We start from the raw sequence: 15,841 nt of genomic DNA, 5'->3' as shown, positions 1-15,841 counted from the left end.
ACCCTAAGCCTATGAAGAGGGAGATGAACCGTAGCATCTTAGATGTGCACAAGCAATGAGTAGTTCATGGTCTCTTAGCTACCGGGAGGAGGGAAAGCAAGACTTAAATCAGCCTCGTTAATATATACAACGCTGAGTGTTAACTGTTAACTTGACATAATGTAGAGTCACCTGGGAGGTGGGCCTTTGGGCATGCGTGGGGAGGTTATTGTGGTGAGGACAATCGAAGTCGGAAGACTCAGGCATGGTAGGTGGCACCATTTCCCAGGGATGGGGTGCTACATTGTGACTGGAGAAGGCAAGCTGGGCACGAGCATTTATCGCTCTCTATGTCTCAACTACAGATGCAGCGTGAAGCTTTAGCTGCCCTAAAGCTCCTGCTGCTTTGACTTTCCCTCCACACTGTTCCTTGAACTGTGAGCCAAGGTACACTGGCGCTGCCCTCAGTTGCTTTTGTCTGGGTACTTTGTTACAGAATAAGGAAAAGAAACTAAGACAACGTGTTTGGCAAGACGTAGCTGTTCTTTCCTATTAGGCAGGTCAGCAGGGAGGAACCCGAGCTCATAGGCCTGGCACAGGCATGATCCCCGGATGCAGACTTGAAATGTAAGGAGCAGTAGGCATTTAGTGCTTGGAGAAGCAGCCTGGACAGATAAGATAGATGGACTAGTACGAACAAAGACCCATGAGGTAGTAACTGATGTGAAGTCTTGAGGGAACCTCAAAGAGCCTTGGGTCTCTGGAGGCGCAGGTGTACTGGGCAGAGGAGCAGGTGTACTGGGCAGAGGAGCAGGTGTACTGGGCAGAGGAGCAGGTGTACTGGGCAGAGGAGCAGGTGTACTGGGCAGAGGAGCAGGAGCAGGTGTACTGGGCAGAGGAGCAGGTGAACTGGGCAGAGGAGCAGGTGTACTGGACAGAGGAGCAGGTGTACTGGACAGAGGAGCAGGTGTACTGGGCAGAGGAGCAGGTGTACTGGGCAGAGGAGCAGGTGTACTGGGCAGAGGAGCAGGTGTACTGGGCAGAGGAGCAGGTGTACTGGACAGAGGAGCAGGTGTACTGGGCAGAGGAGCAGGTGTACTGGGCAGAGGAGCAGGTGTACTGGGCAGAGGAGCAGGTGTACTGGGCAGAGGAGCAGGTGTACTGGACAGAGGAGCAGGTGTACTGGACAGAGGAGCAGGTGTACTGGACAGAGGAGCAGGTGTACTGGGCAGAGGAGCAGGTGTACTGGGCAGAGGAGCAGGTGTACTAGGCAGAGGAGCAGGTGTACTGGGCAGAGGAGCAGGTGTACTGGGCAGAGGAGCAGGTGAACTGGGCAGAGGAGCAGGTGTACTGGGCAGAGGAGCAGGTGTACTGGGCAGAGGAGCAGGTGTACTGGGCAGAGGAGCAGGTGTACTGGGCAGAGGAGTGGGTAGTGAGTGAGACATGAGAGGTAACCAGGCCCTGAGATTAGCATTAAGGATGACGCATTTGACGACCAGGGGTGCACAGAGCTGTTGTAAGGTTTTATCTGAGGGAGGGGTTGGCAACATTTATTTTTGATATAAATATAATATAGACTGGATTGGATCTTCTAAGATGTTTGGGGTAGGGAAAACAGAATAAAAGCTGGTGGCATAGTTTTTAAAAAGATAAGGCCCAAGATGGGAGACAATATGTGTTATAAAGGAGAAGATCTGGTGACTAGTTTGATGTATATGGGGAGAAAGGAAAGAAAGGTCACTGGGACCATGGGGTCCCGAAGAGGGGAACAAGGCCCCAAACGTAAAAGGAGTAACTACCCAGAAATGATTATTCATAATTGTATTCATTTATTCTGCTCAAGTTAAATCAACCCCACCATCATCTCAGTCAGAATCCACCACTGTCAATGCCCTTGTGTCTGCCTTGCTAGCTTCAGGGCCTCTTCACTGCCAGCAACCAAACAGAGAGAATGCCTGTTCTGTAATTTAACACAGAGAGTAGACACCTTCCTGTCACCAAGGTTTTTAATTGAATATTTACAATTTTATTGAGGATCGAAAGGACACGCAAGTCAGCCTTTCCCAACCAAAGCAACATGGGGACCTCTGGCCTTGACATGCCCCCTTCTGAGGACAAGGCTGGCTTGTCCAGGGCTGGCTGCTTTGGGGCCATTGCCACTGTTGGGGAAGATGTCTTTATTAAAATCTTCCTTGGAGCCGGGCGTGGCGGCGCACGCCTTTAATCCCAGCACTCGGGAGGCAGAGGTGGGCGGATCACTGTGTGTTCGAGGCCAGCCTGGTCTACAAAGTGAGTCCAGGATGGCCAAGGCTACACAGAGAGACCCTGTCTCGAAAAACCAAAAAAAAAAAAAATCTTCCTTGCACAGCAACCCTCTGTTCCTACTTCTTGGCCATTATATCATTCATTCATTCATTCATTCATTCATTCCACAAAGATTGTATTGATCACTTAGTATGCGCCAAACAGAGTTTTTGGTACAAAGCACATAAGCATTATAAAGGGGAGCAAGGATCCTTGGTGGAAGACAGACATTAGGAAAACAAAATGCATGGGAAATTTTCACCCAGTGAAAAATATATATAAGGTCCAAGTCATACAAGACAATAAAATAAGGCCGAGTGTGATGGCACACACCTGTAATCCCAGCACTCGGAGGCAGAGGCAGGTGGATCACTGCGAGTTCGAGGCCAGCCTGGTCTACAAAGGGAGTCCAGGACAGCCAAGGCTACACAGAGAAACCCTGTCTCAAAACAAAACAAAACAAAAAACAGGGCAATAGAATAGACTCGGAGGGTGGTTCAGTTGGTGGAATGCTCGCCTGGTAAGCATGAGGCCCTGAGTTCGTCCCAGACCAACATAAAAGGAGCACAGTGTAGCCCCAGCACGTAGGAGGCAGACGCAGGAGAATCAGAAGTTCCATGATTCCTTCCTTATATAGCAAGTTGAAGGCCAACCTGAGCTACCAGAGACCCTGTCTCTAGAAGAGGAAAAACAAAAGATAAAGGGAAAGAAAGTGACAAGTGGAAGGGGCTATTTTAGACCAAGCAAACAGGAAAAAAAAAATGCCTCTGTGAGAGTGACAGTTGAGTTGAGATCTGACAGGTGAGAAGGGATCGACTTACTTGCAGCGTGTGGATACCAATGTGGAGAGGACAAGTGATTCTCCCAGGGTCGCCGTACTAAATGTCTGAGACTCAAGTGCCCCTCCCCCACCCCCTCAGTATGTGTACAGCAGTGACTTGACACCAGTCTGTGCTCAGGGTCCCCAGTGTCTGTGAACGCACCCAACACAGAGTCCTCTCTCTCTCTCTCTCTCTCTGGGTATCATAAGTTATTACCTATGACTCATCCATCCCTTTTAGGGACCCTCTTGTCGAATGTGGAACTTGATCTAAAATAAATATAGCGAGTAGAATTGCTTCTGAGATCTAATAGGCCTGGGTTCAAATCTAACACTTACCAATTGCTAGTTAATGTTATTGCATTTCTCACTTTAATTCCAGGACCTGAATAATCTTGTGGGCTTTGTAAAGGAATTAAATTTTTAAAAATTACATAAGGAAGTAGTGCATAAAAAAACATTCAAGTCGGGTGTGGTGGCACACGCTTTTAATCCCAGCACTTAGGAAGCAGAGGCAGGCGGATTGATGTGAGTTCGAGGCCAGGCTGGTCTACAAAGCGAGTCCAGGACAGCCAGGGATACACACAGAGAAACCCTGTTTCAAAAAACTAAGAAAGAAAGAAAGAAAGAGAGAAAGAAAGAAAGAAAGAAAGAAAGAAAGAAAGAAAGAAAGAAAATAAAAGAAAGACTGACTTCCAAGGCAGGTGAGGTGGCACACATCTGTAATCCTAGCACTCTGGGAGCAGACACAGGTGGACCTCTGTGAGTTTGAGGCCAGCCTGGCCTACAAAGCAAGTCCAGGGACAGCCAAAGATACACAGAGAAACCCTGTTTCAAAAAAAACCAAGAAAGGAAAAGAGAGGGAGGAGTTGGGGCAGGGGAAGATACATTTTCATGAAATCGAAGAACAGTTATAAAGTCTTAGAATGTATCAAGAGAGGCAAGGTGCCTGTTTAGGGAGGCTGACCCTCTGCAAAGGTTTAATCTCATACTCCCTCTTGCGTCCTAAATGAGAACTGCACTCCTTCTGGACTGACCATTAGCCAGGGTGCTGAAATACGCTATAGAGCAGAACGGAAGGGAAGTAACACTTGATAACCACCTACTGGGTGATTTCTGTATATCATCTTTTGTCTCCCACGAGTTATTCAACAGAAGCAAAACCCTAAGATTTACAATATTAAACGACTTTCCTAAGTATTCATGGATACTAATCACACCTAAACCAAAAGAAAGCTGGGACCAGAAGAGTGATATTCATTGCACCCTTGGGAAGTCAGGTTCTTTTTTCCTGTGGATTTACCACCAACCATCAGCCCTCTTGGACCTTATTCTCTGGCCACACAGGATGGTTTAGCACCCTCAGAAGATGCTGCAGCTCGTTGTTTTTACGCATGCCTTCGTCTCAAGCTTAGATGCCATCCTCAATACCTTCATTTCTCTATACTCGCTTCCTGCTTAACCGGCACGCTGTCCTTCCTTCTTAGGTGGAGGAGATATGAAAACCCTCTCTTTCCTGTTCTTTCGGACTTCTTTGTTAGTTCACAAAGGCTAACCGGTAAGATGTTCAGCCTTAAGAAATTACAATTGCCCAATCTCTCATTCAACAGTGGTTGGATGACAGTGACGGGCAAGCAGATCCTATCCTCACAGAACTTAGATACTGGTGAGGCAATTAGAGAAACACTCACACTGATAATGAGTTATCTCTTTGAAAGTTACTTTGGCCAAGCTGTGGTGGCGCACACCTTTAATCCCAGCACTTGGGAGGCAGAGGCAGAAGATACAGAGTGATCCTGAGACAGCCAGGGCTACACAGAGAAACCCTGTCTCAAAAAAAAAAACAAATAAATAAATAGATAAATAAATTACTGTGGAGAGAAAGCAATGAGAGAGCTGGGGAATGTAGCTTGGGTGGTGGCTGGTAGAGTATTTGCTCAAGCAAAGCTCTGGATTTGATGCTCACCAACAAATAAACCACGTGAGGTCATTCTCATCAGCCCTGAGGAAGTGAAGGCAAGATTATGGTCCTCAAACCTTTCTGGATCGGTCGCATATGGCATTTAAAATGCTCAGGCTTTCTTCGAGTCCTCACAGTAATCTTTCAGGTTTCCAAGAAGATGACGGGGCTCCCAGTGATGACTCCACCTGGGCTGTTGTGGCGCCCGCGCCACCACGGTACCGAGTCCAGGGCGAGGGACTGCGGATTTAACTCATGCACACACACACACACACACACACACACACACACACACACACACAATAACACAGCGGGCCCTTCTTGCTAAGAGAGCAGCAGCCGCAGCCGCAGCCGCAGCCGCAGCCGCAGCCGCAGCAGCAGCAGCAGCAGCAGCAGCAGCCGCAGCAGTGGTTTATTATTCTCCCCTCTAGCGTTCCAAAGAGCCTTCTTATAGGCAGCAAAACAGGAATCCTCCCAGATGAAATCCCTCAAGAGGTAATCGCACACAGGAGGAAAAGTCTCGAGGAAGGGAGGGGCGCATTCTCAGAGCAGTAAACACGACCAGCTAACCAAGATAAACACAGACGTGGAAGCTGCTAGAAACAGGACATGACACAGCAAGACAGGCAGGCAGCCCAGTCGGGCCTGGTTCTTACAGGCTGTGTAACACCAAACCACTGGGGAAAATTGCTCCATGTTTCTTCTGCTGCCTGGTTCTGCTCACACAGTGGACACCTTTGAGCTGACTGTTATGTTCTGCCCAGCCAGCATTGCCACTAAGCTGACAAACACCACCTAAAGATCAGCCTCAGACTACAGACTGCTTAGGACATTCAAATTGCTGAGCTCCTATGAGACTAACATGAACATTTTACAGAACTTTGAACTCAAGAATACTTAATCTTAAAACTGCCAAATACAACCAAGCTGGACATCATGGAAAGCTTGGCAAAAATCACTTCTTTTTTGTAAATAGTATTATTGTTTTAGAGTTAAAATCTTTCCTTTTTATTAAGACAAAAAGAGGGGGATATAGAAATAATATAGGAACAATAGCAAAAAAGAGTACATAAATCTACTCTTATAGATTTGTGTATATTGATACAAATTAAGGTTCTAATTGGTTACAATGGTATAGATCTCTTATATATCGACACAAAATTAAGGTTATGTTTTGGTTACAGCATACTATGTAGCAACTCTTCCTGAATTACCTAAGTAATTCGTATAAATGCAATGTGAAGTTCTAGTTCTTTTGAAAGCTACTATCACAAACTATTTAGGATAATTAAGAAATGCAAACTAAGCCGAGCAGTGGTGGCACACACCTTTAATCCCAGCACTTGGGAGGCAGAGGCAAGCGGATCTCTGTGAGTTCAAGGCCAGCCTGTTCTACAGAGCAAGTTACAGGACAGCTAGAGCTGTTACACAAAAAACCCTCGGGGGGGGGGGGGAGAAATGCAAATTAACTAATAGTCAATCAAACTTGTGGTTTTGTTAGGTACTATTTAGTTAATCACATGTTTTCTAAGTCAGTCAGGATATAGCTAGAAACAAGTAATTCAGATATGCTAGAGATATATATATGGTCTTCAAAAACCTCAGAGATCTATATTTAAGACATTTTATTAATTTGAGAAATTTTGGCATTGAGACATGCCAGTTACTGGCCAACTTCAAAGATGATGAGCATCAAAAAAGTTATCCTTTAGGAGATGGTTTCATAGGGCTGGAGAGATGGCTCAGATGGCACTGGCTGCTCTTCCAAAGGTCCTGAGTTCAGTTAACAACCATCTATAATGAGATCTGGTGCCCTCTTCTGGTGGGCAGGCACACATGAGAGCAGAACAGTGTATAAATAATAAATAAATAAATCTTCCTAAAAAATAAAAAATAAATTAAAAAAAAAAAAGAGGGCTGGAGAGATGGCTCAGAGGTTAAGAGCACTGGCTGTTCTTACAAAGGTCCTGAGTTCAATTCCCAGCAACCACATGGTGGCTCACAACCATCTATAATGAGATCTGGTGCCCTCTTCTGGAGTGCAGGCATACATGGGGACAGAATACTGTATAAATAATAAATAAATAAAACATTTTTAAAAATTAAAAAAAAGAGGGAGATGGTAGCCACTGAGCAAGAATTGTCCTTGCTTCTACTGCAGACAGAATATTGGACAAACTGGATGCAGGAAGGTTGACTGCCGAGCCTTGCAAGGACAAGGTAGGTAAGTCCTTTATAATACCGGCGTCACAGAAAAGTCTGTCAGATGTTCTGAGTCAGAAGGCTGAAGCTGATGCTCCAACATTATAGAGATATCTTGGGTGACTGTCCAGGTAGCCAGCAGAATCCGTCATTTCTATAACTTTGGAAGCTGCTTGCTCTGCCCTTCCTGTTTATTCAGATAATATTTCTCCTTCTCAGGTCTCTGATGGGGTTGAAGACTAGATAGTTATAGTTTTACAATTAAGCTTAGTTGCTTAGAGAGTTAAAAAGATGCTTTAAAGTCTAGATAGATGTTTTTAGGTTGATAGATACAAAATATGATATAATAACTTAGGTACAAAACTTTAGACCCACAAGGTAGAATAGAGAGTGGAATACTTTCTCCAAGGTTGCCAAATAGTATGGACTAGAAATTATGAATTTTTCTTACCAGATAATATGTAGTTTATTGATATTAGAGAAAAAGTCTTTTATTTAGGCAAATAGAGGGAAATGTTGCAGGATATTTGATCCCTCTGTGAACCCCAAGACTGTGAACTGTAAAAACCTGTTTCTTGTTTGGTATGGCCGAACCCTAACACACACCTTTAATCCAAGAACTTCCTGCTTATTAAACAGATAATTATGGTGTGGTTCATCCAGCCGTAGCACACACCTTTAATCCAAGGGCTTTCTGTATACAGGATTTAATAAAGTTAAAATCAAAAGACAGAGCAAGAAACCAGCTGACAGGGATTTAAGAGTAGGAGGGACTTTGAATTGAAGGGTATTTAAGACAGCATGGATAAGAAGAAGGGGCTTTTCCCAGTGCTTGGGAGGCAGAGGCAGGCAGATCTCTGTGAGTTCAGGGCCAGCCTGGTCTACAAAGCGAGTCCAGAACAGCCAAGGCTACACAGAGAAACCCTGTCTAGAAAAAAAACTAAAAAGAAGGAGGAGGAAGAAGAGAAAGAGGAGGAGGAGGAGGAGGAGGAGGAGGAGGAGGAGGAGGAGGGGATTTTAAGATTTGAGCTAATGGGCTGGAGAGATGGCTCAGTGGTTAAGAGCACTCTCTGCTCTTCCAGAGGTTCTGATTTCAATTCCCAGCAACCACATGGTGGTTCACAACCATCTATTCTGGGATCTAATGCCCTCTTCTGGCAGGCAGGTGTACATGCAGAGAGAGCACTCACATAAAATAATAAAAATAAATAAATAAATAAAAAGTTTAAAATAAATATTTGAGCTAGTTAGCTCTTTGGATTTTAGTGTTTTCCTCTTTAGGCTATCAGCTGAGCTATCAAGCTTTTGGCTTTTGGCTTTGGGCTTTTTGGTTTTGTTGGACCCTGGAGTCCAATTCAGGAAGGGGCCGCAGCGAGAGACCACTCAAGTCACACAGGCTGGAGGTATATGTAAAAGTCCCAATTGTCCCAATTGTCGATGTGTCGGGGTCCCTCAGCACTCGGGAGGTAAAGGACCCCGAGTAGCTGTTACAGGCTAGTTTTAAAGGCTAAAACCGCAAAGCAGGTGGGGTTGCTTATCAAGTTAGGCCATATGGGCATTAGGACATCTGGCATTGGGAAGCTCCCTTGGGTGTGGGTCTCTAGAGCGGTTACTGAAAGCTGTATGGGAACATCTGATATTTGGAAACTTACATGTAACTATTCTGGGAACTAGGGTGGAACTTTTGAAGTTAGCATTAACAAGAACTGGGAGAGGCGAGCAAGGCTAGACAAGCGAACAAGCATCTTGTATTTTACAATTTTACAGTTTCTCAGTTTTTCCTCTGGGATTGAATAGAAGGTCAGCTGGGTGTTCTCTCTGCCCCTCTGAGCTAGCAGGTTTTTACCCCACCATCTGGCTCCTGAGTCTTCATCGGTAATATCATACATTTGGGATTTTCTTTTCTTTTTTCTTTTATTTCTTTTTTGTTTGTTTGTTTGTTGTTCTTTGGGGTTTTGTTTGTTTAATTTTTCGAGACAGGGTTTCTCTGTGAAATAGCCCTGGATATCCTAGACTTACTTTGTAGACTATGCTGGCCTCAAACTCACAAGGCTCTGCCTCCCAAGTGCTGGTGGCAAAAGGTGTGCATCACCATGTCCGGTTGGGGATTTTCATTTTTTTAAAAACAACAACGTTACATAGATTTGTGAAGCAAAAAAAAGATGGGGAACAGGGCTTCTAGTGGAAATAATTTTGCCTGTCAAGACCCCAAGGAACTCTGTCAGCCAGAGTCAAGTGTGGCTGTACCTCTATGTACCAATGATGGGTGCTGAGGAATTGAAGTTGAATTTGAGATTCAAGCAAACCGAGGGTCTCTGGGAAATACTTCTCAAGAGCTCTTCTCCGTAGCTTGTGTTCCAAGATAGATGAGGGTGCAAAGCACAAACAGAGAAGCAATAATAGCAAAAATAGAGTGTTTATCACCACATCACCAGATGTGCTCAGGATACAGAAGGTCTCACAGAAGAAAAGGTACAGTGGTGAGTGGGGGGGGGGGGGGGGGCGGGGCACTGATTGCATGTTGCCCTTGAGCTCCTAAGTTGCAATGATGAGGGGGATGGGGAGGAACTATCCTGCTCCAGACATTCCTAGTGCAGGCGGAGGCTCTTCCCCCAGGGCAGTAAACAAAGTTCTAAGTGAACTCTGTTCACATTGTTGGAAGGTCCACATTGTATGCAAGTTATATGGCTGGATGGGAGTGTTAGAATAAGAGACTAAGATTCAGGCTGGAGGGCTGGAGAGATGGCTCAGTGGTTAAGAGCACTGGCTGCTATTCCAGAGGTCCTGAGTTCCATTCCCAGCAACCACATGGTGGCTCACAACCATCTACAATGAGATCTTGTGCCCTCTTCTGGTGTGCAGGCAGAACACTGTATATGTAATAAGTTTAAAAATAAATCTTAAAAAAAAAAAAAAAAAGATTCAGGCTGGAGAGATGGCTCAGAGGTAAAGAGCACTGTCTGTTCTTCCAAAGGTCCTGAGCTCAATTCCCAGCAATTACATGGTGTCTCATGCCCTCTTCTGCTGTGCACATGTACATGCAGATACAGTACTCATATAAATAAATAAATAAATAAATAGATAGATAAATAAATAGATAAATAAAATCTTGGGTTAAAAAAGAGAGAGAGAATAAGATTCCATAAAACTGGAGAATTTGGGGCCAAATTATGCCACCATTTAAACAGTACCATTGATTTGGGAATTAAACTGATAATAACAGGAAAAAAGTCAGTGAAGAGTTCCAAGCCAAAAAGGGTGGGGTGGGGTGGGGATTTTATTTAAAGAGAGCAAGGACTGGCCTGTCAGTGGCGCATGCCTATAGTTCCAGCGCTCAGGGGGTAGAGGCAGGCAGATCTCTGTGAGTTCGAGGCTAGCCTGGTCTACAAAGTGAGCCCAGGACAGCCAAGGCTACACAGAGGCACTCACTGTTAAGCTGGTCCGCTAAACTGGACTTTCAGGAAGAATTTACTCTGGAGAGTTGAAAGAAATGCATTTAAATTAAAATACGTGAAGGAAAAAAATAAAATAAAATATGCGAAGGTACAAATGTGTTTAGTTTCAGTTCTGACAAATGTGCGCACACCTGTATAGCCATCCCGACTGAAGTTCTGGAAAAAGGCCACACCTGTGTTAAAGATCCGTGAGGATGACTGACTGATTAGAACTTCCCGGTTGTGGAGAGCTGGGATGGTCTAGATACAAAGCCAAATTATCGCCTGTCTTTATCCCCTGTTCAGCCATTCTTTGCCCACTTTTGTGTCTGACCTGACATCTTGAAGAGTCTCTTTTGGTTGTATTGTCTTTATAGACCACTAGCTTCTGCTAACTCAAAAGCTAAGATTGTCAAAGCTCAGATAGCATTTGAGACCCACCGCGTAGACCTGCCCCCTTTGTTGTAATCTACTTGCTTGACATCCCTATCCAACAGCATTGTATTTGTTTGTTTGTTTTGACTTGGGCTTGCTGTGTAGTCAGAGGTGACCTGAAAGCTCTCCTGCTCCTGCCTGCAGCTCCTGAGTGTTGGGAGGGAGCTGTAAGCTAGCATTCTAACTGGACGACATCCCCGCTTTCACCAGTGGATTTTGAAAATGCCCCCCAATTAGCTGGGTGTGGTGGTGCACATCTTTAATCCCAGCACTTCGGAGGTAGAGGCAGGTGGATCTCTGTGAGTTCCAGGCCAGCCTGGTCTACAATGCGAGTCCAGGACAGCCAAGGCTACACAGAGAAACCCTGTCCCCAAAAACCAAAAAATAAAATAAAATAAAATGCCCCCGACTTATGATTTTTTTTTTACTATAATTATTAAAAGCCTCATGAAACTATTCTCACACTGTAATATGTAATTTGGGGCAACTTGAATCCATGTTTCCAGGTCACAGTTACTCATATTTGGCTCAAAGAACAACTATCCCTCATTTCCTTTGAGAAAAGAACTGTGTTTTGTGCTGACACAATCAGCATTTCATTTCATTTCTTTCTTTCTTTCTTTTTTTTTTTTTTTTTGGTTTTTTGAGACAGGGTTTCCCTGTGTAGCCTTGGCTGTCCTGGACTCACTTTGTAGACCAGGCTGGCCTCGAACTTACAGCGATCCACCTGCCTCTGCCTCCTGAGTGCTGGGATTAAAGGCGTGCGCCACCATGCCTGGCAACATTTTTTTTTTAAATTTATTTGCTTATTTTGGTTTTTTTCCTAGACAGGGTTTCTCTGTGTAGCCCCTGGTTGTCCTGGAACTCGCTCTGTAGACCAGGCTGGCCTTGAACTCACAGCAATCCACCTGCCTCTGCCTCCTGAGTGCTGCCCGGCTCCACAATCAATATTCCTATCACCACGCACAGTTCTCTCCCAAGGCCTGGCCTTTCCAGTCCCTTCCTACTCAGCCCCGCCCCAGTGCCAGGTAATCAGGGATCTGTAGAGAACTCTAAGTGCCCTAAAGTCTGACATAAATGTACTGGATTGACTTTGTCTCTTCACTCTGCATGCTTTTAAGATTCACTCATGTAGTTTCACAAATCAGCAGATTCTTCTGTTTTACTGTGTGTAGTATTCTTTCTATGACTAGACCCCAAATTCTCCATTTATTTGTTGATATTTCATTTTAACTTCTTTGAATCATGAACGCTCTTTTATAATATTACATGTGTGTGTGTTTCATATAATCTATTGTGCTGTATACTTAACATATCTACGCTCACATAATAGCTGCGTATTTATCTGGGGGTGTGACTCGGCAACAGAGGCCATGCTTGAGGCACTGGGTTCAATTTCCAGCAACAAAACCACGAAAACTTTGCCAGAGAGTCATGCCCTATCTAGTAGCTGAGGCTGTCCTGTCCTACAGTTGTCAGTGCCCTGTCTGGGAAGCAGAAGCCAACATGAAATATAAAATATTTAAGGTAGAAAGAGTCGGCACAGTAGATCACACCTGTAACTCAGCACTTGGGAAGCCTAAGAAGTAGGGACTGTCTTGAGAGCAGGGCCAGCCTGGGCTACATAGTGAGATTCTATCTCAAACCAAAACAAAACAAAAAGGTAGACACAGAACTATTTCTACACTGTTGAGAAGAACATTGCTGATATCCTATGGGGCGAACTTCCATGGGAACATGTGCCACTTGGTTCAACAACCATGCATGTAGGAACCAGGCCCAACTGGGCTGCCTGCCTGTCTTGCTATTTCATGTCCTGTTTCTAGCAGCTTCCATGTCTGTGTTTATCTTGGTTAGCTAGTCATGTTTACTGCTCTGAGAACGCACCCCTCCCTTCCTCGAGACTTTTCCTCCTGTGCCTTTTGAGGGATTTCACCTGGGAGGAGGATTCCTGTTTTGCTGCCTATAAGAAGGCTCTTTGGAACTCTGGGAGAAGATTAATAAACCGCTGCCGCGGCTGCTGCTCTCTTAGCACAAAGGACCCGCTGTGTGTGTGTGTGTGTGTGTGTGTGTGTGTGCGCGTACGCACATGAGTTAAATCCGCAGTCCCTCGCCCTTGACTCGGTACAGCGGTGGCGCTGGTGCCACACATGCAGCCGTAGTTACAGATGGTGGAGAGCTACATACTCTGGGACCTTCTGATGCTTCAGGGCAGAGTATGACCACCACTGCCTCTACAAACAGACATACTTACTGCTAGTCTGTAAGTACAGGTCAGTGGTCTCTCTAGCCTCATTTGAAAGGTAAAAGCTCACTCCTGTCCAAGGATTTGCTTGTGGGGACTCAAAACGGTCGAGGGACAACCTCTTCACAGTTGAGAGAAACGTGCCAACAATAAGCAGAAGTGACTGCTGCTGAGCTGGCAGGTGATCTCAAGGCTGTCAGTAAGTAGCCTTCTCTGGCCTGACACAGAAAGGCCTGAATGAACATGTCTGACTGACAAATGTGGTGCCTCGGAGCCTCTGGAAGCAAAGATCTGCAGGTGTGCTCCTCTGTGTGTCTCCCCAGAGCCCTTTCTGCATGGTGGGTGTCGACACCATACTAAAAGCACTGTCTGTTTATTTCTATATACAGTGTACATTAGATCACATTATAGATGGCTGTGAGCCACAGTGGTGTGGTTGCTGGGAATTGAACTCAGGACCCCTGGAAGAGTAGTCAGTGCCCTTAACCTCTGAGCCATCTTTCCAGCCCCCTATTTATCTTATTTTTAAACATGTGTAGTGTGTGTCCCTGTGTTCATGACAAACAAAGGCATCATCAGATTCTGTGTTTGTGCGCCACCTGCTCTGAGTGCTGCAAACTAGGGTTCTCTAGAAGATGAACAAGCACTGTTAGCCACTAAATTTGTAACTTTTTTTTTTTCTCCCCAGCAGTCCTTGCGTCATATACACAGACTAGATCTGTAGGTTAGTAGTATGTGGTGTACCTGGAACCAGGATTAAGACCTGGCAGGCACAGAGAGGGATGCTAAGCGCTGGGGCTAGCAAGTGTTTCCTCTTTCAGGTTATGAAGGTCCAGGCCTGCTCCATTAAGAAGCTGTGGTCATCGGGCATGAGCGCACGCCTTTAATCCCAGCATTCGGGAGGCAGAGGTAGGTGGATCTCATTGAGTTTGAGGCCAGCCTGGTCTACAAAGCGAGTCTAGACCAACCAAGGCTGCAGAAAAACCTTGTTTCAAAACAAACAAACAAAAACAACCCCCCCAAAGCAAACAAACAAACAGAAAGAAGCATCAGCAGAAGGTCGTGAGAGAGGTCAGAGAATCTTCCACCAAGTGATGTGGAATCTGGAACTTAGCAATTTTACCCATTGAGCCATCTCACCTGCCCCACTTTTTTTTTTATTCTACCTATTAACATGGGTAAGATGCTTCCATTTTGAGGCTACTGTGAATACTGCTTTGAATATGGGTGTACAAATAGCCACTCAATATACTAATTTTACATCATTTTGGTAATCATCTGAAGAAGTGGAATTGCTAGCTCACATGGGGCAATTCTACAATTCAGTTTTTGGAAAATAATTTTTCCAAAATAAAGATATAGAAACTGACTTACTGAAAAGTTTCTCTGCCCCGTGTGTCCCTGGACCTTTGGATGAACAACCAGTGTTCTTAACCTCTGAGCCATCTCCCCAGCCCGTTTTTTGTTTGTTTGGTTTGGTTTGGTTTTTTGAAACAGGGTTTCTCTACGTTATTTTGGCTGTTCTGGACTCACTTTATAGACCAGGCTGGTCTTGAATTTACAGCAATCCTCCTACCTCTGCCTCCTGAGTGCTGGAATTAAAGACATGCACCACCCATGCTTGGCTCCATCTGTCCCCTATAAAGACCTGCAGTGCTCCAGATTGAAACCACCTGTTTCACTCAATCAGCGGCCTTAGAATGTGGTGGTACATGGCAGCAAGAGTCTGCAATCAGATCCTGGTGGTTAGAATCCAGTGATCACACCATTCTCTGACATTCCCTTTTCTATAACTGCGGCTGGTTGATGGTGTTTAAAGAGAACGGGTAAAAAGAAACTACCAGCTGGGCACGGTGGCACACACCTTTAATCCCAGCACCTGGAAGGCAGAGGTGGCTTTCTGAGTTCCAGGCCACCTACCTTACATCAGAATTTCAGACCAGCCAGGGTGATATGGTGAAACCTTGTCTTAAAAAGAAAAATCAGCCGGGTGTGGTGGCGCACGCCTTTAATCCCAGCACTTGGGAGGCAGAGGCAGGTGGATCTCCGTGAGTTTGAGGCCACCCTGGTCTACATAGCGAGTTCCAGGACAGCAACGGTTACATGGAGAAACCCTGTCTTGAAAAACAAAATATGTAAATAAATAAAAAGAGATTCTAGGAGCCGGGCGTGGTGGCGTACGCCTGTAATCCCAGCACTTGGGAGGCAGAGGCAGGCGGATCGCTGTGAGTTCGAGGCCAGCCTGGTCTACAAAGTGACTCCAGGACAGCCAAGGCTAACACAGAGAGACCTTGTCTCAAAAAACCAAAAAACCAACCAACCAAACAAAAAACAAAAACAAAAAAACCAAACAAAAACCAAGAGATTCTACCTTAACAACAACAAAGAAAATGTCTTGGTGTTCATCTGGATGCGGGTGTGGAGGAGCAGGGGTCCTGTGCTAGCAGTCTTAGGCCAGGCCA

This window comes from Acomys minous, assembly GCF_964271855.1.
Source record: "Acomys minous genome assembly, chromosome: 6".
Classification (NCBI taxonomy): domain Eukaryota; kingdom Metazoa; phylum Chordata; class Mammalia; order Rodentia; family Muridae; genus Acomys; species Acomys minous.
Note: the sequence above shows the minus strand (reverse complement) of the source record.